The 25,023-nt window shown below is 39.1% G+C and overlaps 1 protein-coding gene across 1 annotated transcript in view; it reads right to left on the bottom strand.

Moving 5' to 3' along the window:
* Positions 1-21,525, bottom strand: part of Start1 (Steroidogenic acute regulatory protein-like) — a 251,063-nt gene extending 229,538 nt beyond the window's left edge. Inside the window, exon 1 of the mRNA XM_081735713.1 lies at positions 21,354-21,525. The gene's annotated coding sequence lies outside the window, so the exon portion shown is untranslated. The remainder of the gene's footprint in view (positions 1-21,353) is intronic.
* Between the last annotated feature and the right edge of the window lie 3,498 nt (positions 21,526-25,023).

The following is a 25,023-nucleotide window of genomic DNA, read 5'->3' as shown; positions in this document are numbered from 1 at the left end:
ACTTTGGCCGCTGGTCGCGTTAGTATGTTCTCTATTGACGCATATTTTGCTCATGGTAGGTTTGTTCTTCTAAAAGTCATAATTTAACTGGTAAAAAGAAAGAAAATGCACTCATACTAGATATTAATTAGCTATGTTTATGTATACACACAAGATTATTGAAAGAAGCTTATTGCTCGGGAGAACATTGATCTCTCCCTCTCATATCAAGCTAATGCCTGTGAGAATGTTAGGGATGCGCACGAGTCGAGTCGAAACAGAATTTTTCTGAGAAAATTTGTGTCGAGACACAGCTCTTCCAATAGAAAAATATAGGTTTTCCGAGTCGAGACCACTTTTACAGCATATTTTCGAGACGAGACAGCCTCAAATCTTGTCTCGTGCTCATCCCTAGAGAGTGTACACTGTTAATCTGAGAGTTCCAATCTCGTTATTTGTATTGGTATCTGCTGCGAATTGTTGAACTGGTAGAAAATACATTGGCACTGTGACAGTGGCGTCACAGCTTCGCAAAGTTGAGACCATGTACTTTTCACGCATATTTATTTATTTATTTATTTATCATCAACACAACAGGCATAAGCCCAATTATAGTGTTGGAGTATTATGTAATACATTTACAATAGTTTTCTTAAGCATTGAGTTCATATTACATATGTCAATCTCTTTGTGTTCGATAAATATTTTGTTATAAGTAGAGCAAATTCTCCAGGTTGGTGATTTCAATAATACGTTGGTCCATGCTTTTTTGCAACAGAACAGGCCAAAGTTATCAGGACGAGTTTTAAGTGTCGGGACATGAAAATTTAGTGTTGATATGAGATCCGTACAATTAAACTTTTGTACTACTTTATGGAGAAAAACCATATCTATCACATTTCGCCTTTGGTCAAGTATAGGAATTGAAATTGAATTGAAAAGGACACGCAGTAAAAGCAAAGAGACGCAAACATACACAGCTAAAAAAAAAAAAAAAAAAAAAAAAAAAAACATACTGTCCGTAGAAGAGGTCATAAGGAACACACTAAAACAGTCACTCAGGGCACCAGGCTGAGTGCAGAAAAACACACACAAAATAATAAATAATGGAAGAAATGTTAAAAGTGGTGCGCCCACAAAACAAAACATTGCATAGTCACAGAAGCACACGGAAAGGTCAAATAGCTGATAAAACTTGCTGATGTCGCAGAAATCGGAACACCTTCAAGACGATGCCAGGAGCATCATTGAGCAGAGTTCGGAGGTCAGCAGGCAGGCCAAACTGAGCACGCACAGGTGCACGAGGCACGCAGTTCACAAGAAGATGACGAATAGTCAAGTGCTGACCACAGAGGCGACAGTCAGGAGGAGGAGTTCTCTTCAGAAGGTGTTCGTGTGTCAAATGCCTATGACCAATCCGAGGGCGAGCCAAAGTCTTCTCTTCCAATCGTGAAGGGCGGGAGCTCGACGACCAGACTCCAAGACAGGGCTTCACAGCATGGAGTTTGTTGTTGATCTGCTGATTTCATGATGACTGCCAGCGCTGATGCAGAAGACGAGAGAAGACGTGACGAACATCAGTGCTGGGGACAGGGAGGCGGCAACGGCGACCATGAAGACCAACCTCCTTCGAAGCATTGTCGGCCAGCTATTTTCCAGGGATGCCAGCTGACCTGGCACCCAACAAACCGAAGATCATAGCCCTCAGCAAGTAGGCCATGGCAAGTAGGCCATGGCCATGGCATAGTACTTGCTGGACAAGTGGATGCGGAGACGTGACATCGGCAAGGCTATAAAGGACACTGCTGGAATCAGAGCAGATCACAATAGCGCGAAGCTGGCGGCGACGGACATGTTGAAGAGCTTCCAAAATGGCTACCAATTCTGCAGTGTAGACGGTGCAGAAAGGATGAAGCTGAACTCGGGAACAGTGGACGTTCAGAACAAAAGCACAGCCAACAGAGCCATCATGCTTGGAGCCATCCGTGAAGATAAAGCGGTAGCCCGGATAGGTGGCCATGAAAGAGAGAAATTTCTGGCGATATTCCTGGTCACTGGTAATTGCCTTCTTGAACTGTGCCAAAGAGAAGTTGATCGCCGGTGAAAGCAGTTGCCAGGGTGGAATTGGCAGGTAACTCAAAATAGCAAGTGGAGGTAGCTCGACAGCAAGATCTGCCAGAAGTTCCAAGGCACGGATTTCAAAAGGCATGGTGACTGTAGGCTGTGTCTGATAACGTTGAAGGCGAGGACCAGCTTCCAATGTAAAACCAGAGGGATGATCAGGAATGGCCTTCAGACGAAGTAGATACCTTAGCTGCAGGACTTGGTGACGTTGCAACACAGACGGCTCGTGAGCTTCGACATACAGGCTAAGGATTGGGCTCGTACGAAATGCTCCAGTGGCAATTCGCAGACCCAGATGGTGGACGGTGTCCAAGTGGCGTAGAACGTTGCGAAGAGCAGAACTATAAGCCATAATCGATCTTCGATCGAATGAGATTTCTGTAAAGGCGAAGCAGCACAACACGGTCAGCACCCCAGGTGGTATGAGAAAGTAGGCACAACAATTTCATGGAGTGGAGACAGCTATACTTCAAGGCATGAACATGCTGATTCCAAGTAAGACGGCGATCAAACTGGAGGCCCAGGAAAAAAATATACTCAACATACTGGAGGCAATCAGGTCCCAAGGAAAGATCTAGATCAAAAGCACAGTTGCGGAGACGACAGAAGTGCACACAGTTGGTTTGACAGAGAAGAACTTGAAGCCAGAGCGAAGGGACCACTGATGCTTCCGGTTGAGCGTCAGTTGTAATTGGCGTGCAATGGTGCGAAGATCATGGGACCGACAGTAGATCGTGAAGTCATCCACGTAGACCAAACCACGAACGAAAGGTGTAAGTTCGTGCAGCACACTGTTCACAGCCACAGCAAACAACGTTACACTGAACATACTGCCTTGTGGAACTCCGTTCTCCTGTCGAAACGGCGCAGAAAGGGTTGATCCAATTTTCACTCGGAAGGAACGCTCGCGAAGAAAGTTCTGGAGAAAAGCAGTAAATGGACACAAAGGCCCCAAGCATGCAGTTGGCGCAGGATCCCAGAGCGCCAAGTAGTGTCATAAGCCTTCTCCAAATCAAAAAAAGATGGTCACAAGATGTTAACGGTGGCGAAAGGCGTCCTGGATCGCAGTCTCCAGGTGAACAAGGTGATCTGTCGTGGAGCGATAGCGCCCGAAACCACACTGGAAGTTGGAAAGAAAGCCGTTATGCTAAAGGAACCAAACGAGATGGTTGTCTATCGTCTTCTCCAGAACTTTGCAGAGGCAGCTGGTAAGGACGATAGGTCGGTAGTGTGCAGAAGACAGCAACCTTGCCAGGTTTTAGAATCGGGACAATGTAAGCATCAGGCCAAGCAGCAGGAAAACTGTCCTTCAGCCAGAGCCGGTTGAAGAGATCTAGAAGATGGCAGTGATCTTCAGGCGGGAGATGCCGAAGCATGGCATAATGTATATGATCCGGAACTGGCGCAGTGTCCTTCGTGGAGCGTCGAACAGCAGATAACTCCGCAGCAGTAAACGGGGTATTGTAGGTCTCGTAGTTAGCAGAGCGGAAGACAAGAGACGTACACTCGTCACGATGCTTAATGGACAGGAAGGCCGCTGGATAATGCGCAGAGCTGGAAGCAGCAGCAAAATATTGACCCAATTCAGACACTATAAGATCTTGGTCGGTGACCAGGAGTCCATCGATAACCAAAGCATGAAGCTCACTAGAAAAAGAATGACCTTGTAGACGACGAACCTTAGACCATACTTCGGAGACTGAACTCTGGGCAAAAAATGAAGACACATACATGCGCCAGCTGCGTCGTTGGGTTTGTTTGATGACATACTTAGGCGGGCACAGAGGCGGCGAAACTGTTCCAACTTAGCATCCCTAGGAGCACAACGAAAAGCATGCAAGGCTCGTCGACGGGCAGGGATAGCCAGGCCAATCTCTGCAGACCACCAAGAAACGACGCGCTTGCGACGAAGGCCATGGTGAACGAGAATAGCCGCATCGGCTGCTAACAAGATACTCTGCTGAAAAACTGCACACTGTTCCTCGACAGACTGATGCAGGTCTGGGGTAAAGTCAAAGCTGGCAGAGAATCGTGCCCAGTCAGCTAGGTGCAGATTGAATCCAGACGACGGTGCAGCTTGTGGGAGCTGAAGATCTGGATGTACACGCCACTGAAGTTGAGCTCCCAGGGCTGGGCTACAGAAGGACAAATCCAGATTAGAAAAGGTCCCTGTAGCAGTAGTGAAGTGCGTTGGACTACCATCGTTCAACAAAATCAGGTTCGTCTGGGCAAGAAAAACTGCAATTTCGCGACCACGAGGTTCAGTCCGACTAGATCCCCATAAGGTATAGTAAGAGTTGAAATCACCCACGAAGACAATTGGGGCTGAAAGCTGGAAGCTGGTGTTCCAGATCGGCTGCAGTGAAGGCATCGGTGCTGGGATGTACGCACAGCAGATAGTGATAGGCTGGTGCAGAAAGAGACGGACAGTAACAATCTGAAGAGGACTCGTAAAATTCAGCATAGAGGAATGGTAGCATTCGGACACTCCAACTGCGACGCCGCCGGCCGTACGACCAGCCGTGATATTGTCGTGACGATATAGTGTGTATCCGGAGACTAAACAGGTGGCAGTAGGCGTGAAGTGAGTCCCTTGGAGACAGAAGATCACGGGATCCAACATTGACCGGAGCCGATGAAGTTCTCCGTGGTAAGAATATCCGTTGAGATTCCACTGGAGTAAAGCCATAATTTAAGCGGAATCGACAACAAACAGTTTCGATCCATGCTTCCCTTTACGCACAGTCACAAGTTGAAATGCATCTAAGTCGTCATCCTCCACTTCCTCCATAGACGAGACACCGCTTGCAGAGGGACTGCATGGTTTTTGCTTAATCTTCTTTGCGTCGGGAGGGCTCGAAGAGGGCTTACGGGTGACTTAGACTTGCCACTGTGATCAGAGGATGCTGACTGAGAAGTTGGGGTCACCACCTTTTTCTTTTGCTCTTTCTTCAGAGGCTTGCTGGGTGTGCTAGGAGTAGAGGATTTAAGAAACTGGTCGCGGAAAGAGCTTTACTAGAGGACTGCAAGGTTGTAGTCCTGGCGGGCGACTGAGGAGCAGAAACAATAGAGGCAGCAGCAGTCGATGAAGTCGCACGAGACGTTGAGACGACACCACAAGTGCAACAGAGACCAGAAGCTGGAACAGGGCCGGTCTGCGTGGATGCGTCTGTCGTCTGAGTTCCCACAGGTTTCTTCGATTTCGCCACGAGAAACTGGTACTAAAAGGTGACTTTGGCGCAGCTTCCTTGATCACTTTCTCCTCCCGGAACTCGGGGCAATCTCTGAACCAAGCAGGATGGGCACCAGTACAGTTAACTCATTTCGGATTCATCGTGCAAGGAGCAGGACCATATGAAGGGCCACCACAGTTCCCAACAAGTGGTTGTCTCATTACAAGAAGGCGCATAATGGCCAAACCATTGACAGTTGAAGCAGCGGAGCGACAAAGGAATATACGGTCTGACCTTCAACTGGAGGTAGCCAACCTTCTAAGCAAGAGTTAATGTGGACAGGTCGAACGTGACGATATGTGAATGTGTCGCTTCTATTTGCCCATTCTTCTCCACATGGATTCGTTGGACTCCTGTAACATGGGAGTCGCGGAGCTCTGCACAGATATCATCAACAGGCACATCCTGCAAGTCACGGCAGGTAATCACACCCTTGCGGGAATTGAGCTGGTTATGGGCTTCAACCAAGACAGGAACTGTGTCGAGAAACTCACATTGCAGCAGTAGCCGTGACTGTTTGTCACTGAAGGTATGGACAAGTAAAGTGCCATTGCGTAATTTCTTAATATGGCCATCCGGGAATGAACCCGTGGCGATATGACAGAGTTGGCGATACAAAAACAAACTGCGAAAGCTTCACTAAAGAACCAGTTGCCTCTGCACTTTCATCTTTAATTATTAGATAACGAGGGATGGTTTTATTCTCATCTACTTTGCTTTGCTCAGGAGCTGCATTCGAAGCAGAGTAATGCGAAGCCATAATCGAAAAAAGCCCAAAATCTTCTCCACTTCCCCGTCTGAGTTACATGGAGGCCAACAAGGCTGGCAGGTCCTACCTGCATGACCCTTATCAGCAAGTTAAGCCATCACCCCAAGCCAGGCTTGACAAGGGGTCAGGGCCACTTGTATCACCGATTGATGTGTACTCTTGAGAAGACCACGTCCCACCGTGTTAGGGGAGAGATCCATGTTTCATTGGAGATCCCTGTGTCGCAGATTTCCAGCGTTCCCTTTCAGGACATCAGTCCATCCAGTCCCGCTGGGTGCGCACACGTTTCACTCCGCCGTCTCGTTATCCCAGGTCCGAGCGTCATCCAAACAATCCAGGGTCATATCCAGGACATAGCAATGGTACCAAGTCCAAAAATCCAGCCGCCTTCATCCGAGGCTTACGGTGCTGCTAGAGATCGATGGGTTTTACAGGCAGAGTGATCAGCCCTACTTAACCCCCAACCTGGAGGACTAGTGGCTGACTGCAGTTCCGAAGAATTGGGCGATGGGAGCGCTACTTCCCGACGCAGTTCAAGTATAGGGATACAGAAGTTGTCAATTACTGTTAGATAAGTTTCATAATGTGGATAGACTGCAGTTCTCTTGTACGCCAAGTATTTGATAAATTTAGACTGGACTTTTTCCAGTTGGTGTCGGTATTGCTGTAGTGATGGGTTCCAGATCACAGCAGCATATTCCAGTTTTGATCGACATAGGAATAATACACCATATCTGAAGAGCATTATTAGCTTTTTCAGATTCTGTTATCTTGGTACATTGCAGTTTCAACGTTGTAATTCTCTGTGCGCGGAAGGAAATATGTTCATGCTAACTCACTATGCAATAATTACTTCAAGTGAGCCTTGTTTTGAGTGGGTTCATGATAACTGAACATTCAAAATATTTGAGTACTAAATTGTCACTCTTTTAACTACGTGTACATGTTGAACTCAATTCTGAGTAGATTTTAATACATTTGAGTAGACATATATGCAAAGACTGTTTGCTAATACTTCTTTTTTTGTATTTTACAAATGTATTCTTAGACACAGTTTATCTATAATCTATAATCTGTAATAATTTGTTTCCAGAAGATAATAGTTGGGGAACCAATATCTCAAATAATATCGTAACATTATCTCAGCAACAATTTTCACCTTATATAAAGGTACATTTCATTTTGCCCACTTCTAAGTGGGCGACGCGGGCATTCACATATAAGTATTAAAAGTTATCTATCTCAACATATTTCATTGTTTTCTTTCCGTTTTTCTGCATTATTTTCTTTCCTTTTTCTCCTTCTGTATAATGTGACAGAAAGCTCAAGCTTTCCATACGTGTGTCAAACATTCGGTTATTATGTTTTGTTCCGATAATATTACGACGTTTGTAACTTGTGCGTCACTTTGCCCGCCCTTCTCCTAGTCATTAAAAAGCAATATATATATACACGCGAGCTATATACATGAGTTGGTATCAAAAGGTTTCGAGATGTTCTGTTTACATATAGAGATTCATCTACAGCAGGTATGTCAAACTGATTTCTTATATGGGGCCACTTAAAAATTATTTGAGATGTCAGCGGGCCGCATGCTACGATATTATATATATATATATATATATATATATATATATATATATATATATATATATATATACGGGTCCACCATTTATAATGTCCAACCTTTATAACTGAGGAACTAAGAGAGTGAGAGAAGCGAAACTTTGTACAAAGCAACTACAGGAAGGGGGACATCTATCCATGTATTGGGTAACATCACTAGGTGGACAGTGTTGCCAACCCAATATAAAGTTATGATTTTTTAAATGGAATGACCTAAATTTAATATCATAATTCGAATCAGCAATGAAAACAAAGACGAAAGAGATGACACTCGCAGATCAGTGTTGCATACTTTTTGAGAAATATTGTAAAAGATATGTCAAATTTAAACGCCTTTAACACACACAAGGAATGAAGTAGTAACTATTTGTGCACATTAAATGAAATACTGGGAAGAACTCTTTAAAATGACTTCAAGTTTAGAAGGATCAGTTAAACAGTGTTGCCACAACAGAAGAGAGAAAAATTGAGTTTGGAAATAGTGCAATAACTTGGAAAAGGTCCCTAGTACAGTATAGGTTTAAATGCATAGAGGAAATCAGTATGTCATAAGGAGCATTGTCACGTTTATTTGAGATCGATAAGTCAAGTACTTACTAAGATATTCGGTACTCTGTAAAAGCTGAGAATTTTGTGCTGTACAAGATGGTAACGCTGTTTCAAAATTCCCTTTTTTCCCTCTGCCTTGGAGAAATATTAAAGTACTAATCTGTGACACAAGTTATATTCTGTGACATGCTGAATTAAAGCAAAATATTTAAAATAAGGAAACAGAATATTTTTTCTGTTTCATGAATTTTGTAATGTATGTTACAAATAATTGTTTCTTGGTCATCATAAACATATATTTCTTTAATTTAATTTCTTTCTCCTGAATATAAGTTGGAAAAGACAATAAAACGTAGATATTAATAGTTGTAAAATTTGAATTGAAAATGCATAAGCTAAGTTCTGTTAATTGGTAGCAAAATTTTTCAGATCATCCAATATTTATACGTACTGACCAATTTTAGGGGACTATACACAACTTATTTTGTATTTCATTCACCACGAAATTAACTACAAATCAGTCTTGGGAAGTAACGTAACGCAAGTAACGCGTTACTTGTAACGCGTTACTTTTTAAGTAACGTTTCCTAGTAACGCGTTACATTTTTTCCAAATTAACTGTTACGGTAACGCGTTACAAATTTTTAAGTAACGTACCTAGTTTGCGTTACTTTTTTCGCGTTACATTTCGGATGAATAACTACAATATATGTATATTTTTTTTCGAAAACAAATGTTTCTTTCCTGTAACTGAATTTCTCAGAATGAAACAATCGAGCATGAACTACGTATGTCAGTGACCGACAGTCACAGACACACAGAGAAACAGATAAGTTCGTAGTGCCACTTGCTTTTTTTGAAGACGAGGACAGCCTTAGGGAAATCACGTGTACTAATTGCAAACTACCTGGAAGATTTTGTCGTAGATTTTGACAGCTCCAAATCAATACATTCAGTGAGTGAACTAGGAATGCAATGATACCGGTAGTCTATTTTACTTGGTGTTGTTTCTATAAAGATGGAGAATGAAAATATTTTACCGTTCGGACATTTGAAAGAATACTTTTTTCTTAAGAGCTGAGGATGATAGTGAACAGAATTTAAAATTAAAGTGTCTGAAGTACCCCAGCGGAAAATATCAACAACTAGGGTGCCAAATTAACGATTTACAATAAGGTGTTAATATGAATAAACTGTTCTGATGAGAAGGCCTACTTTATTACTAGAAAATAGTTTGTTGATGGTATGTAATATTGGAGTTCTTTCAGATCAGTTTGCTTATCCTAGAGTCCGGTTGATTATAGAGTTTGAAATTAGCTTTAAAAAGCGTATATCGATTTTAGAGTTACTGGCAAGTTTTGATTCACTCCCAGTTCATGTGTTCTCATTTTATTAGTTTTAGTGTAATGTTTCTCAATATTCTGTATTTTTAATTTTACATAACAACATTGTTATTATTATATAATTAGTTTAGCAGTATAATAATAAAAAAACATTTCTTCTAACGCATAGGAAGGAGCACGAGTCAATCTAAAACTCAACTCGACTCGAATTCAAGTCGAGTTTCGAGTCGAGTCAAAGGTAATATCCTCCAGTCGAGTTCCGAGCCGATTCAGTTTTTTGCTTCGAGTTTCGAGTCCAGTCGAGTTTGATAAATGGCTCGTTCGTTTTAACTCGTCTTGAAATCATGGCCTGATTACACTGGAAAACGAAAGCCATGAGAAATGTAAGCTAAACATTAATATGGAATACTTTTAGTGTTGCTCACGAGAGGGGACACTGCTCGCATCTCGTCTCGTCTCGATAGCGAGACCACAAGAGATTTTTTATAACAAGCTCAGCTCGGCTTGGCTCAACTGAGAAGATGGCTCGAGCCGGCTTACTTGGGGTGAACCATCGGCTCTAGCCGAGTCGGTTAGGTGAGCTGTTGGCTCGGCTCACTTCTCGGTTCGGTGAATGAGCTGTGAGCCGAGCTGCTCGAGTCTTTGACAATTCTAAACCCCGACCGAGCAGTTTTGAAGATATTTGGCCAGTGCTCTATATCTTTTAACAGTGTTTGGCTCGAGCCCTAATACTCAACCTAGATCCTCAACCCAAATTCAGAAGCTCGTGAACAATGTCCTTGACTCCTACACTGAGAAAAAAAAATTAAAGGTGGCGTACTTAAAAAGATAGGTTACATGCGTAATTTCTGTAGTTGTTGGACAACGTACAGCAGACGTATAGCTGAAAACGCATGTTTTATAATACTTTCTGTATAAGTGTTCCATCTATACGTACTTTCCGTATGAAACAATGTAGGCGGTCAGGATCTCACATACAAATGGACGTATATAGTCTAACATATAGCTGACGAAGGTAACATAAGTATATGTATGTGATTTACGGAAAACTGTTAGATGTCAGACATCCTGCAACGGCATGATGCAGGGGTGCCCACAGAGGGGGGCTATGACGCAAACTGCGTCATTGAAATATTTGGGGAGGGGTTAGAAATCTATATAAATATGTTTGAGGGGGTGTAAAAATTGATCGAAAAGAAGATTTTTTCATGGAAGAACACCTACGGATAGACAATTTAGGGGAGTGCGTCATGAACATAAGGGGGTGGGCACCACTGCATGATGTAACATCTAAGGGCAGTGCCTATGTAGCATACGGATAACATATGCTCCGTACTGATTTCTATAGTAAGCAAGAGGATACCGTATACTTGTATTAATACAATATACCACTATCCGGAGAACGGATTTTTCTGTGTGTAGACTTCACGACTACCGAGGTTGGCAATCAACTAGTTATTTAGTATTCAAATACAAACCGCGTATCTTTCATTTTTATATACAGTGTTTTTATAGTTAATAATAATAATAATAATAATAAATTGTAGTAGTAGTAGTGTGACTGATAATAATTATACTGTCTATGTAATATGCTTGAAGAATGTACTCGAAAGTACACACCGGATTTGGCTCGACTCGACTCGAAACTCGACCCCAATTCGAGTCGAGTTGGAGGAAATTTTTCGACTCGAGTTCTCGGGTCGAGCTCAAAGATATCTGTTTCTAGTCGGATCGTATTTCAAAGAAAACTCGCTCGTATCCATCTCTACGAGTAACGCAGTATGGCATTTTTTCAATGTTACATTATATGAAAATGTTCATAAAATTCATGAAAATGTTCAAGTAAAAATTTGTCCTTGCATTTACATAAAGAGATTCAAAACGTGCAATAATAATAATAATAATAATAATAATAATAATAATAATAATAATAATAATAATAATAATAATAGCAGTAGTACGGAAAATTAAAGTCATAATTTTTTTCACATTTTAAAGTTTCGGACCTAAAACTTAAGGCATGATTAGCCTTAACTTCGCCATGTAAAATAAGACTAAATAAATAAAAGTAACGCGTTAGTAACGCGTTACTTTCGAAGTAAAGTAACAGTTACTTTTCGGGGGCAAGTAACGCGTTACTAACGCGTTACATTTTAAGAGAAAGTAAAGTAACTTGTAACGGGTTACATTTTTACAAGTAACTTACCCAACACTGCTACAAATAATGTATAAATTGCTTTTAAGAAGTGAGTTGCATTTATGGATTCATAGGTGCCGATTTCCTTATGAGGACCTAAACGTTACGAGTAAAAGTACAGCACGTAGTAATATGCCATAAAAGCTATAATGGAACAAACACCAAACAACCCCTGTTAGATGTCCATCAAAAACAGGAAATGTATCTGATCGGAAACGGAAAACTTGGTGGTCCATGAACGGTTGGATCCGTAGTGAGTTGACGAGTAAACGAATAGAGTGTAAAAAAAAAAATCAAATCTATGCTGGATGGCCACAAAAAACAAGGAAGTAGTTAACCAAGTAAGGGCTGGGCCAAAGTAGTGGAAAATCAAGGTGTCTATAGGGACCAGGCGCGTTAGCAAAGGTGGGTATGCTTGTAAACAAAGTAGTGTAAACATACTGTGTAAAGAATATTCCATTGTTCTTCTGCAAATTATGTACGACATCGTATTACTTAGCGCAGCGTAACTTTCTGTATAACGTTACAGAAACATTTAGGCTAAGTGAGACAATGATTAAGGCAAGTGACTGATGATAGGAGAATTAATGGGATGAGAATGTGAGAGAAAGCGAGAGTACCCGACAACCCCATGGACATGATGTTATCCACCGCAAACTTACTGGATCGGAAATCGTATCAGGGACCCCACGCAGGGTTGCTGTACCACTGAGCAACCGTGCCCTCGCAGTTAAACTTTAAGAAGGCTTAACCACAGTATTTTCCTATTATAATTCAATCAAAATCTTTTGTTTTTTGTACAATGGTTCACAATAATTGAATACAGAATTATGATATACTGCAAAATGATATGTCTGAAAAGCAATTATTCTCGGAAAAATACCCTCATACAGTAAAATTTTAGTGAATCCCATCAGCACTATATTACAAACATATCACGCATTGTTGTGCGTGAGCCAGTGTATAGTACATTACGTCAGTCTTACTACTTGCTAGTACTTGCACTTTGGTCAATTTATTTACCTTTGAATTTATAGTAAATATGGTGCTTTTTTACTTTTGGCGCAACAAATTTTGAAAGATTTACAGGTAAGAGTCCGTATTTTGCATGAAAAGACATAAAGAACAATTTTCTGCAAGCGATAGAGTTAAATACAAAGTAATACACCTGTATTTTATGTTTACAAGTGTAGATTACTATAGTTCGCATCCCTCGAATTGCCGTCTGGCATCAGCCAACAAGATCGCAGTGCGCTGTTACTATACCTTCAGGGAGGAAAATATTCATTCATAATTGTCCACAAATACGAACAAAATGAATTATGAATTATTTGATTCCTCCCTGAAGGTTTAGTAACAGTGCACTGTGAGTTTATTGGTTGATGCCACACGCCAATTCGGGTGGCGCGGAGTATAGTGTAAAATTCTTACGAGTACTTTACTAAGGATAAAATAAGTGAGTGCATATAAATGATGGTTGTATTAGAAACTATTTTCCGCCGATGCTGTATTTGTGCACAGTGTACAAAAGTTGTATTTTATGTTTAAAAGTGGAACGCTACAAGTATGAAACCGTGACAAGTATTATTGAAACTCATATCATTACCAAAATCCACTCATTTCACTATCCTTATTTTTGCACATAGGAACCTTCGCTGACGCACCTGCTCCCTTCGGACTCACCCCCTCTCTAGAAATGCCCTTCAGTTTCGCCCTGCCGTGACTCGGTTAGATAGCATTCGTGCTTTTTAGTGGCCTATTAGCAGAGGTTGTTTCTTGTTTTTTGCATTGCAGTTTTTATGCATCCGGACGCCGTATTTACACGCAAATCCTAGAGGAATTTTAATTTTTCAACAATTGATTATGATGGTTCCCTTGAAATTTAACTATTCCATTTGACATGTTTCCATGTCGGCCAGCGCAAATCATTTAGTAAACAATAAGAAGGAATTTGTAAAGAATTGTAATTTTGGAACAATTATTTCGAGTTGTACGGCAAAAGTAAAGCTGCACGAGAAATCTTCCTAAAAATGTACTTAAAACATTATGTCGAGCTTCACATGAAAAGCAGTAGCGCGTTTCAAACTTATTCGATGATTTGTAACTAAACATTCAATAAATGACCTGACAAATACAAAAGATAACGTGCAGTTTGAAAAGTTGGCGGCAAAGTAGAAATTTAAAAAATACACGAATTTTATGGTGATATAATTAGGTATTTCCAGAAAAAAAATGCCTATTTCATTGGTGCATATAGGCTACAACTCATACAGCTAACTTTTGTAGCGATTTATACTATGGTAGCAAAATAATAATAAATAAAAAAAAATACTCAGTTAGGGCCAATGACTTTAAAATTTTAAGTTCCTAAGTGAGAGTTCATCTGTACAAAGTATACCACACAAAAAAATTTGTTTCATGACCTGATGGATAATGCCAAAGACTTGGGGAACTATTCCGATATGGGTTACGTCAACGCAAAGCAATATTTAACATTTTGTTAGTGATCATCGGCATAGTAGTTATAATGACTTCTTGCATTTCTTGTATGAACAATTTCTTGAACAATGCTTCCGAATGATCCTCTTAGACGTGCAAACGAAGAAAGTGAATAATTATCTTGATTACACCACTTGGCTACACCCAACAGCTACAATACAGCCAAAGAAATTGTGCTGGCAAATCATCCTTTGTATTGCTTCAATTGGAACACACTTACTTATTTCATTCATTCGTGTTTAAAAAAGAAATAATAACAAGCCGGTAATATTTACAGATATTATTGAATTGTTTCGATATTACTCCCCTAAAGTTGCACGAGAATAAGTATATTCACCGCACGAAATAGCTATTAGGTGACAATCGTAAACGTATTTCTACCATCCTGTTAAAATTTGAATTGGTATTACTAACTCAAGAACAATTTAAATTCACATTACGTTTAATTAGTCCCTTCAAGGACTCAAATGGGTTTCATTTCATTGTATGTTCATTGATTAATGTTTTATTTCACTTTAATCATTTCTTCACGATTTCTCCAACGCTGAGGGAAAAAAAGGGGAATTTTGAAACAGCGTTACCATCTTGTACAGCACAAAATTCTCAGCTTTTACAGAGTACCGAATATCTTGGTAAGTACTTGACTTATCGATCTCAAATAAACGTGACAATGCTCCTTATAACATACTAATTTCCTTTATGCATTTAAACCTATACTGTACTAGGGACCTTTTCCAAGTTATTGCACTATTTCCAAACTCAATTTTTCTCTCTTCTGTTGTGGCAACACTGTTTAACTGATCCTTCTAAACTTGAAGTCATTTTAAAGAGTTCTTCCCAGTATTTCATTTAATGTGCACAAATAGTTACTACTTCATTCCTTGTGTGTGTTAAAGGCGTTTAAATTTGACATATCTTTTACAATATTTCTCAAAAAGTATGCAACACTGATCTGCGAGTGTCATCTCTTTCGTCTTTGTTTTCATTGCTGATTCGAATTATGATATTAAATTTAGGTCATTCCATTTAAAAAATCATAACTTTATATTGGGTTGGCAACACTGTCCACCTAGTGATGTTACCCAATACATGGATAGATGTCCCCCTTCCTGTAGTTGCTTTGTACAAAGTTTCGCTTCTCTCACTCTCTTAGTTCCTCAGTTATAAAGGTGGGACATTATAAATGGTGCACCCAGTATATATATATATATATATATATATATATATATATATATATATATATATATATATATAGTATCTGAATAATGCGTACATACTTGATGTCAATTTACAGTAACAAGGCTGATTAGGAAAACTAATAATTAAAGGTTATTAATTAAGAATTCTGTTACAAAAATGTTACAAGCTATATTAAAGTACTTATACAAAATTGATGTTTGCTTACCAAAAAATCGACATTTTCCAGCATCAGTATTCAACTATGTTCTTTTACCAGACAGCTGACATCTTTTTTTGGAAACAAGTCTATCAATGTTAGGGGCAAGATTTTTTGAAGACGCAACTTTTAACACGGAAGACAAATGTTCATCAGTAAGTCTTGATCTATGGGGTGTTTTATTTGCCTTCATAATGGAAAACAGCTGTTCACAAACATACGTACTTCCGAACATCGCTAAGATTCTAGCAACAAATTGGAGCATTTTAGGACAGTCTTTTGGCAGATACGAGTAAAACTTTGGAACTCCTACTTCGTTATATTTTTCTTTCAACTGAGAATCACATTGTATCTCACAAAGTTCCATTTGAATATCTGAACTTGCTTTTTCGACATCAAAAGAAAATGAAGCCGTGAACAATGAAAACTGCTCTTCACAATCTTTGAAATCTTCAAATCTATTTTCAAATTCCATATGTAATGATTTCACTTTGAAGGAGTATTGCGTGAAATCACAACCAGAAACTAACAGTTGGTAATTTTTACATGTTGGAAAATGAGATAAATCACCATTGCAGAGCTGTTTCCTCCAGAGCTGGAGTTTAACTTTGAAAGCTTTAATACAGTCATACAACGAAGTTACAATCTGGTCCCTCCCCTGAAGTTTTAAATTCAAAGTATTTAGATGACACGTCATGTCGACCATGAATGCTAAATCTTGGAGCCATTTAATATCAGAAAGTTTGTCCGACAGGTGGCCTTTCATTTCCAAGAATATTTTAATTTCTTCACGGAGCTGCCAAAATCGCTTCAGAACCTTATGGCAGGAAAGCCAGCGAACTTCTGCACAGTAAGGTAAACTTTGAAACTCGCTTTCCATGTCCGACAGAAACGAAGAAAATTGACGTTGATTAAGACCATGAGAACGAATCAGATTTACAGTATCTTTTATAAATTTTAATACATGGTCCATATTTAGAGTCTTTGAACAAAGAACTTCTTGGTGCACAATGCAATGAAAATGATGTAAGTTACTATCAGGATAATTACTGATTTGTTTATTTCGTAGTTTAGAAACAAAGCCAGAGCGACTTCCTTTCATTGCTGGAGCTCCATCTGTAGCGACACTCACTAACTTATCTAGAGAAAGATTATACTTTTGCAAAATGACTTCCACTTCGTTGTAAATATCCTCCCCAGTAGTTGTGTCGCGGAGTGGAATAATATCAAGTAATTCCTCTGTGACAATGAAATCACCATCACACCCGCGAATAAACACTGCTAACTGCGCGACACCAGAAACATCCACACTTTCATCTATCGCTAGTGAGAATGCCACAAAATTTTCAATTTTTTCTTTCAACTGTTCGCCAATATCGCCTGCTAATTCCACAATTCTTTCTGCCACTGTATTTCTCGATAACGCAATATTTTTGAATGAATCAATACTATCCGGACACAAAATGTTAGCGATTTTCACCATGCAGTCCTTTATAAATTTACCTTCGGTAAAACACTTTGATTTTTTGGCCAGAAGTTCTGCAACTACGTAGCTAGCTTTTACTGCTGCCTCACTGTCCTTTTGTGGTTTAGTGAATATGCTTTGTTGTTTGGCAAGATTCGACTTCAAGTCCCGCAGCTTATCTTCTCTCATTTTTCCTTCAAACTGTTCGTACTTCGCACGATGGGTTTCATAATGTCGCCTTATATTATATTCCTTCGGTACACTAATATTTTGTCCACAAATCAAACATATGATCTTTTCACGCACTTCACAACAAAAATATGCGATCTCCCATTTCACTTGAAAAACTCTACGTTCCTCTTCTATTCTTCTTTTCTTGCTCCCACATGGCTTTGAAAGCGACATGTTTAGGCGAAAACTTACCACAAACTGAAGTGAAATTGTTTTTAAAGGCAGTAAACCTCTGTAAGCTTCAGCGGCGGGAAGTTGTAAATGACCATAAAAGATTTCCAAATGTATGGAAATAGCACTTAGCTTTAGTATTCGAACAAAGCTAACAACTTCTCACTCCGCCTCTTAATCCAAGTTTGTGAGGGGAAAATTTCGGGTCCAGCCGGAAATCATATACAAAGTGAACCGATGAGGACTGCTCTTTTTTCGTGGGTGTTCCCCGCGAAGGCCCCACGTAGCTTACAACGTCTTGTGAGCTTAGTGCAGAGTTCAAAGACCTCAGACACACACACACACACACAAAAAAAAAAAAAAACGCTTCCCCTTCAAACGCGGCCACATTCAGGAGCGATGCGGGCCGGCCCGCGGGCCGCGAGTTTGACATGCCTGATCTACAGTATTACAGCGCTCCCACACACATTATTGCAATATGTACTGGAAGTCTTCTGGAAGCGTCTCCAGCACCTTCTGCGATTCGCGCTTGATCTCCGCAATGGTGTTCAAACGGCAACCTTTGAACTGTATCTTCAGTTTCGGGAAGATAACGAAGTCCGCAGGAGCGAAATCTGGCGAGTAGGGTGGGTGTGGAAGTGCAAAATTCTTGTTTCTGATAAGAACAAGGGAAACACGTTGACAGGGTATATATTTGTTGTGAAGCAACGAGTTTTTCGCGCGCTACAGATCCGGTCGCTTTCGCCGAAAGTTCTCTCTCAGACTCCATAAAACCTGGCAGTAAAACTCGCTATTGATGGTCTAGCAAGTGGGGTCGAATTCGTGACGCACAATGCCATGAATGTCGAAAAATATTATAAGCATGCACTTGGTCAATCTGCGGGCTTGTTTCGTCTTTTTCGGTCGAGGAGATCATAGGCTATTCCACTGTGAAGGATGTTGCTTTGTCTCAGGATCGTACCCATATATCCAAGTTTCGTCACCGGTAATGATCCTCAACATCAAGGTCGGGTCACCAACGGCATGCCGACGGAATTCTTGGCAGACTCTGACGCGGTGTTCTTTTGCTTCTGGATGAGCAGCCCGGGGGACACGCCGCATGTTCAAATCACACATGAGCAGTGCTGCTATTCAGCCGGTTCGCTAGAACCGGTTGTTAAAATATATCGAGTTCGCAGAACCGTTTGTTATACCTAGACATAAACAAACATGCATACATACGCATGACCTAATTAAGAGTGAAAAGAAGAAGCCAAACAAATTTGTGAAAACACCTCTGTATTTTTCCTATAGGTATTCATTGTTGTGAAAACAAGTAACTATGAATCGTTTCAATTTAACGGACAGACAGAAATTTGAATTGATGGTCGCCCAGAAATATATCTGATGTGACCGTTAAAGTTTTCCAGTCATGTTAATAAAAGATTTCCAGGTCTTAATTCTTTTGAGTGCTCCATATTTGTATTGGTAAAAATAAACATTTGAAATTTTCAGACAACAAAGGACTAGTTTTGGTCCTTTAAAGATATTTACTAAATCTCACTAACGAAAATACAATATTCTATATTCTGTCATATGTTTGTCCCTCCTTCAAGTCCGTTTTGTTTGAACGTGTAGCTACAAGATATAATATGAACAGTTCTTAGTTCAAACCCAAGGTGATAAAATTGGCGTTGCATTCTAAAATGTAAGAGCTCTTGTATCTACCTTGTATGGTTTGTTTCTTGAGAGTATTATATCTATTGGCCTGCCTATCCATATATATATATATATATATATATATGCCTGCACTGTTCCGAATGTCATGCCGACAATGGCATCAATGTTGTGGATTGTTCTCCGATAAATGCACAAGTTGCCAAATGGTTTCAATATTTTCGGGTGTTGTGTGCGTTGCAGGTCGCCTGATCTCTCGTCGTCTTCCAGTGTGATGTTCTTCCGTTTTTGTAGCGCGCATGCCACGCTGAAACACCTCAAACGACTCATTACAGCATCGCTGTACACTTGCCGAATCATGTCAAATGTCTCTGTGGCAGATTTGTCTAGTTCCACACAGAATTTCACGTTCGCTCGTTCATGACAAAATCGCAGACGTGGTAACGCATGTTGTCAGAATATCACCAGCTGCACAGCTCCCAAATGTACTGTACATAGGACGATAACTCGTAGTACACGGACTCATGTTCTCTGTGCCTGCCATCTGTTGCATGTTACACAAGTACTCTCGAGACCTTTTGATACCACCTCGCGTATATATTCCTTGTTTTGATGTTAAAAATTATGAATATTTTCTTGCAAGTTCTGTCGCACATATAAACGTGTTCTTTGTATTTTTTGTCAGAAAATGTGAAATAATCGGTTTAACAAGTGTGCAAGAATTGCGTAGTTGATAACTTTATCGTGGTAGTGTTTTCAGTTAAACTAATAGTAGTTAACACTACATTCTTAGAATGATCACTGCCATTATTGGCACATTACTTAAAGCAACTGAAAAGCTACGATACCATCTCCACAGTCTTCATCTAAGCTTTTCGTTTTCAGGTACGATTTTTGTTTTGATACTGTCCATAAATTGTAGCCTCCTTCATCCTCTCCCTCTTTTACTGCTATCACACCCCCTAGCACATCCCTCAATATACAGTTCCTTCAAAGCCAATGTTCCAACCAGTTCCCTCCCTCTTTTCAATTACATCTAAATTTTTCTTTTCTCCACACCATTTATAACACACTCACTAGTTTTCCGCTTGACCGAGCTAATTCTCTTTAGTTTCCTCCACATCAACATTTTAAAAGCTTTCAGTATTTTTCCTCGTTTTCACGCTATGTCCATGTTCCTGTCCCGTACAGTATAATACTCCATACGAAGAATATTATGAGTTGTTTTTTTTTTTTTTTTTCAATTTTTTAATTCAAGGACCCACAAAATTGAGTTTTCTTCATCCTAAATGATTCTTTCGCCATTCCTATTAGGCCCATTGTTTAGTATATCTAAAGGCATATGCTTACTTCTCGGGGGAGGGTAGCATATATTTTTTAAATTGTTACTATTTTGTTAAATGTGGATAATTTGGGTTAGGTTAGGTTAGTTCAATGGTTACTATTTTGTTAAATGTGGATAATTTTGGTTAGGTTAGGCTAGTTTAAATTCGTCTAGGTTAGGTTTGGTGTTCCACGGTAACTTAAATTTGTATCTTCTTCACCTCTATCAATGTTTGTATAGATCATCCACCCTGAAACATTTCCTACTCCTCTATTGTACACACTGTGTTTCCATTCTATTTACTTCACAGATTACTCACACATCAATTGCCCTTCCGTAACATGAACTCATTTTATCTGTAAACGTTATTGTTTACGTAGTTTTGGCCCTCCCAAAAGCCGACATAACCCTACATGTCCGAAATTCGTGCATTAGAAATAGGAACGACATTGTGATGTCAAATTAGAAAGTCAGTTTTAAGGCGTGTCTTAAGTGCGAGGCTACTTAATCCAATTTAGAAACACGTCAATAAATTTTATATAAAGTACCATAGTAAAAATTCATTATTAACTGTTAGAATTAAATTTTTATGTAAAGATTTCTGGTGTATCTCTAAATTGCACTTGTACGCAGTGTTTACGTTATCCAGGAAAGATGTCCGAGAAACAGTACAGAGAAAATCTGTAAATAAATTTCAGCTGTTCCAAAGATGTTTCTGGTGGTCATTTAAAAAAATGTAAGAAATTAATAACAAAGAACTGAAAACTTATTTTGTAGCAATACACACTTACCTCTAATATGTATTGCAGGCCTCCATTGACAGAAGTTAAGTTTTGAGTTTTGCCTCATCTCACAGCACATACAATTTGATTTTGTTTTTCATAATGGAAAGAATTAATAAACATTAACATTTTTTTTAAACATTCAGCAGACCGAAAGTAAATAATGGAATTAATATTTTGTATGATACATGATAATTTAATACGTTAACATGATAATTTCCAAGGATCTTAATAACATCCTTGATGATTTCGTTATTTAGTAGAGTATTTTATCTCATCTTCCTCTTCAGCGAGCAGTGCTTTCCAAGTCACACTACTTTTAGTCCAACTGACTTCCATAATGAAGTTCACAGAATTGAAGCTTGAATTAAGAAAATAGTTGTTGAACGAACAATCTCATGGATATAGTATACGTAAGACCGTCTGAGTTCCAGAAGAAGCTGGACGCTCATACTTTTAGGGATTATTCATTGAGTATCTACGAACTTAGAAAGGGGGTAACAAACCCACTTTCATTTACTTATCCACTGATACGAAAATAAAAAAGACCGTACCTATTTGCCCTTGTACTTTATATGCTATAGCGCATTACATTATATGCAACAAGGATTTTGGTCTGCATCATGATATAAATTTAAAAATATTTAACATTTTTCGAATCGAAATCAACAAAATTTATTCTAGAAAGTAAAAATACAATGTTAAGCACATATAATGAAGACAACGCAGTGATTTAATTTGGTAACGTATAAATATATAATATGAAGTATCCTCGCGCACGGAAGACAGGGGGTTCTCATGTATACTATTACCAATCTCATAAAGCATACAAGAAAAGGCATGTTGAACTATGAATGATGACGTAAATGAATTGAATGCTGAAATTATATGAGTTCTAAGGCAATGAAAAGAAGTTTGAAATTGTGATATACGGTGCCATTTTAACAAAAAAAATTGTTTTGTAAAATTTATCAATATTTCAAACGTCCTATATTGTAATATGCCGTATATGGATTAATGAAAAATAACTAACTTTCCCCATATTCACACTTTCGATAAAATAACAGGGTGTCTATAGGTCACCAAAGTCGCGAATGGCACGAAAAAGTCACGAAATCAGAAAACGGTCATGAAAGTCATGGAAAAGTCACGAAATTTAGTTTTTGGGTCACGATTTCTTTTAACTGTACAAATATAAGTACAGATTGGAAAATTTTGTTCTATAAAACGTCAAAATTCACCACCAAAAATGTCTATGGTCGAGTTTAGACGGTACCAAATCGCAAGCAAAGTACGTTTCCATCGCATGGATGAAAATTCGACCTAATTCGCACCCAAATTCGCTCTTGAAAATGTTTGGAAATTTTATGATTTGGTAAAGAAAAGGTCACGAAAAAGTCACGGAATTTAATTTTGGAAGTTTAGTAGACACCCTGAATAAGCAGATGCCAAATAAATACATTTCTGATAGACAGAAGTCAGGAACCCCCTCAAAACTTCTTAAGTCAATATACATTTGTACACTTTCTCAATAAAACTACACTTATTTAACAGGAAAATGATTGATGTAACATGAAAATTTGACCTTACACTTCTTCTGTACTCTTAATTCTATAAAAACAATCTAGCTCTTATCATTTTCTTTTCTGAAAATATAAGTAGAAATTATAATTTTTTAATCGTCTTTTCGGGTGCAGAATAATACTACATAGACGTAATGGCTTGTAGTATTGGGACACCCCACCACAAGCTCGGACCCCTCCCAACAAAAATTTCTGTGTGCGCGCCTGAATACAGATGATAGTAAAACCATGCTTGATCATCTTTTGTAGGATATTTTGCTTTGTATGAATTTTGAATTCTCTATTTAATTTTGTTCTCTATTTCTTTGATTTGAAAAACTAAATCAATAAAATAATTACTGCCAACTGTGGATTGATTTTACTCTTCCCACTGGGCTAAATCCTTTTATCAACAATACCAGCTTAAATATCCGTTCTTTGCACGGGAGAATAGGTTTGTGGAAACATTTGAGTCCCCTTCCCCTTTAGGATATGTCATTCAATGAAAGCATAAAGATAATAAAACCATAAAATACTTTATTTTTTATATAAATTGTGAACTCCCTGCCTCTTAAGATACGTGCATTAATTAATGTGGTACATAAAGAAACCATTGGAGTAAGTTCCAAAATTCGTTTCAAACGAGTAAGCCGTTTTCCCTGATGCGATTTATTATTCACAATCAACAGACCACGTCGATTCGAACGTGGCGAAATAAAATTACAGAAATACCTGTTCCGCGTTAAAACTGGACTTTTGGAAAATACTGGGTCCCTTGTCAGCTTCTTTGTTGTGAGGAGTTCATATACAGAGTATCATTTTCTCAACTTGAGAGGCTCGTGAGACACGATTTCTAACATTAATTCTGAACCCCATACCCCCTTAGGATATAATATTTAATCAAAAATGATAATTAGGAATTAGATTTATGAGCTTTCTGCATCTTTGGCCATATTAGCCCGTCATGTATGAGGGATGACGTCCTTCGGCGATCAAAATATCTGCAATGAAAGGGAAGGAAGAAAGGATTGGAGAAGGAACGGCCTGGGACCTGTATGTTAGGTACCGTTTACCTTATAACAAAACAAACTTCTCAACCATATTACATGTAGAGAGTTCGTACATCAAATAAAGGGTTCAGGACATCGCTTCTCAGGTTCTCTTCGGATTTGAATCCCTGACTGTGAATGGTATTTTGTATTACAAGGCGTTATCTTTAAACAAGGCAGATTTATTCGACGTAAGCATAAAGTAAACTGACCAGGAATGTGCAGTCACACACTAACACATTTACATGTACAAGGGCGAACATCAAAATAAGGTTAACAGCGTGACTAATTAAGTACATCGGATTCAACACAAATCATTATTTTATTCAGTTCGGCATAACTTGCAACATTATTTATAGGTGGAATCCATCCGTAATATCACTAGTCAACTCTCATATATCTCCTTCAGCCATCTCCTTCTATATATATACCGTATTTCTTCGAATATAAGGCGCACCTTTTTGTCAGTCTTTAGACTTCCAAAATTCAGGTGCGCCTTAGATTCGATGTATATACTGCAATATACATATTTATTCATTGCACGTAGGCTACAACATAGAATCTACCAGAGATGGAGTGGGTCAGTGGGTCGGTGGGTCAAATTTTCTGAGTGGGTCAGTGTGTCGTGGGTCAATAGCATGTGACCCACTGTGACCCACCACCCACCATGACCCACTGTGACCCACAACCCACCATGACCCACTGCGACCCACCGACTCAGTATGATCTACCGACCCTCTCTGCTCACTGCATTGTAGACAGTATCTTCTGAAGACTAGTAAATTTGTCTCCGTTTTACTTTCAAGACCTTCATTTCCGTTCCTTTTCCACTTGTTTCTGTCTATTTACCTGAGGTGAGTATATCTAACCAAGTGAAAAAAGAACTTCAGGCACTTTTGGATATTGATATTTTTAATAGTAATAATAGCAATATGACTTACACTACAACTTGGCTTTCGAGACCTGTGAGTTTTGAGAGCTAACTACTGGAAAAAATACATTTTTGAATCTCTGTAATATATAAATTATTATATAAAAAATTGAATGTAACTACGTGTGCTTGATCAT

This window comes from Thermobia domestica, chromosome 13, assembly GCF_964235325.1.
Source record: "Thermobia domestica chromosome 13, izTheDome1.hap1.1, whole genome shotgun sequence".
Lineage (NCBI taxonomy): Eukaryota > Metazoa > Arthropoda > Insecta > Zygentoma > Lepismatidae > Thermobia > Thermobia domestica.
This window is presented reverse-complemented; position numbering and strand designations above follow the sequence as displayed.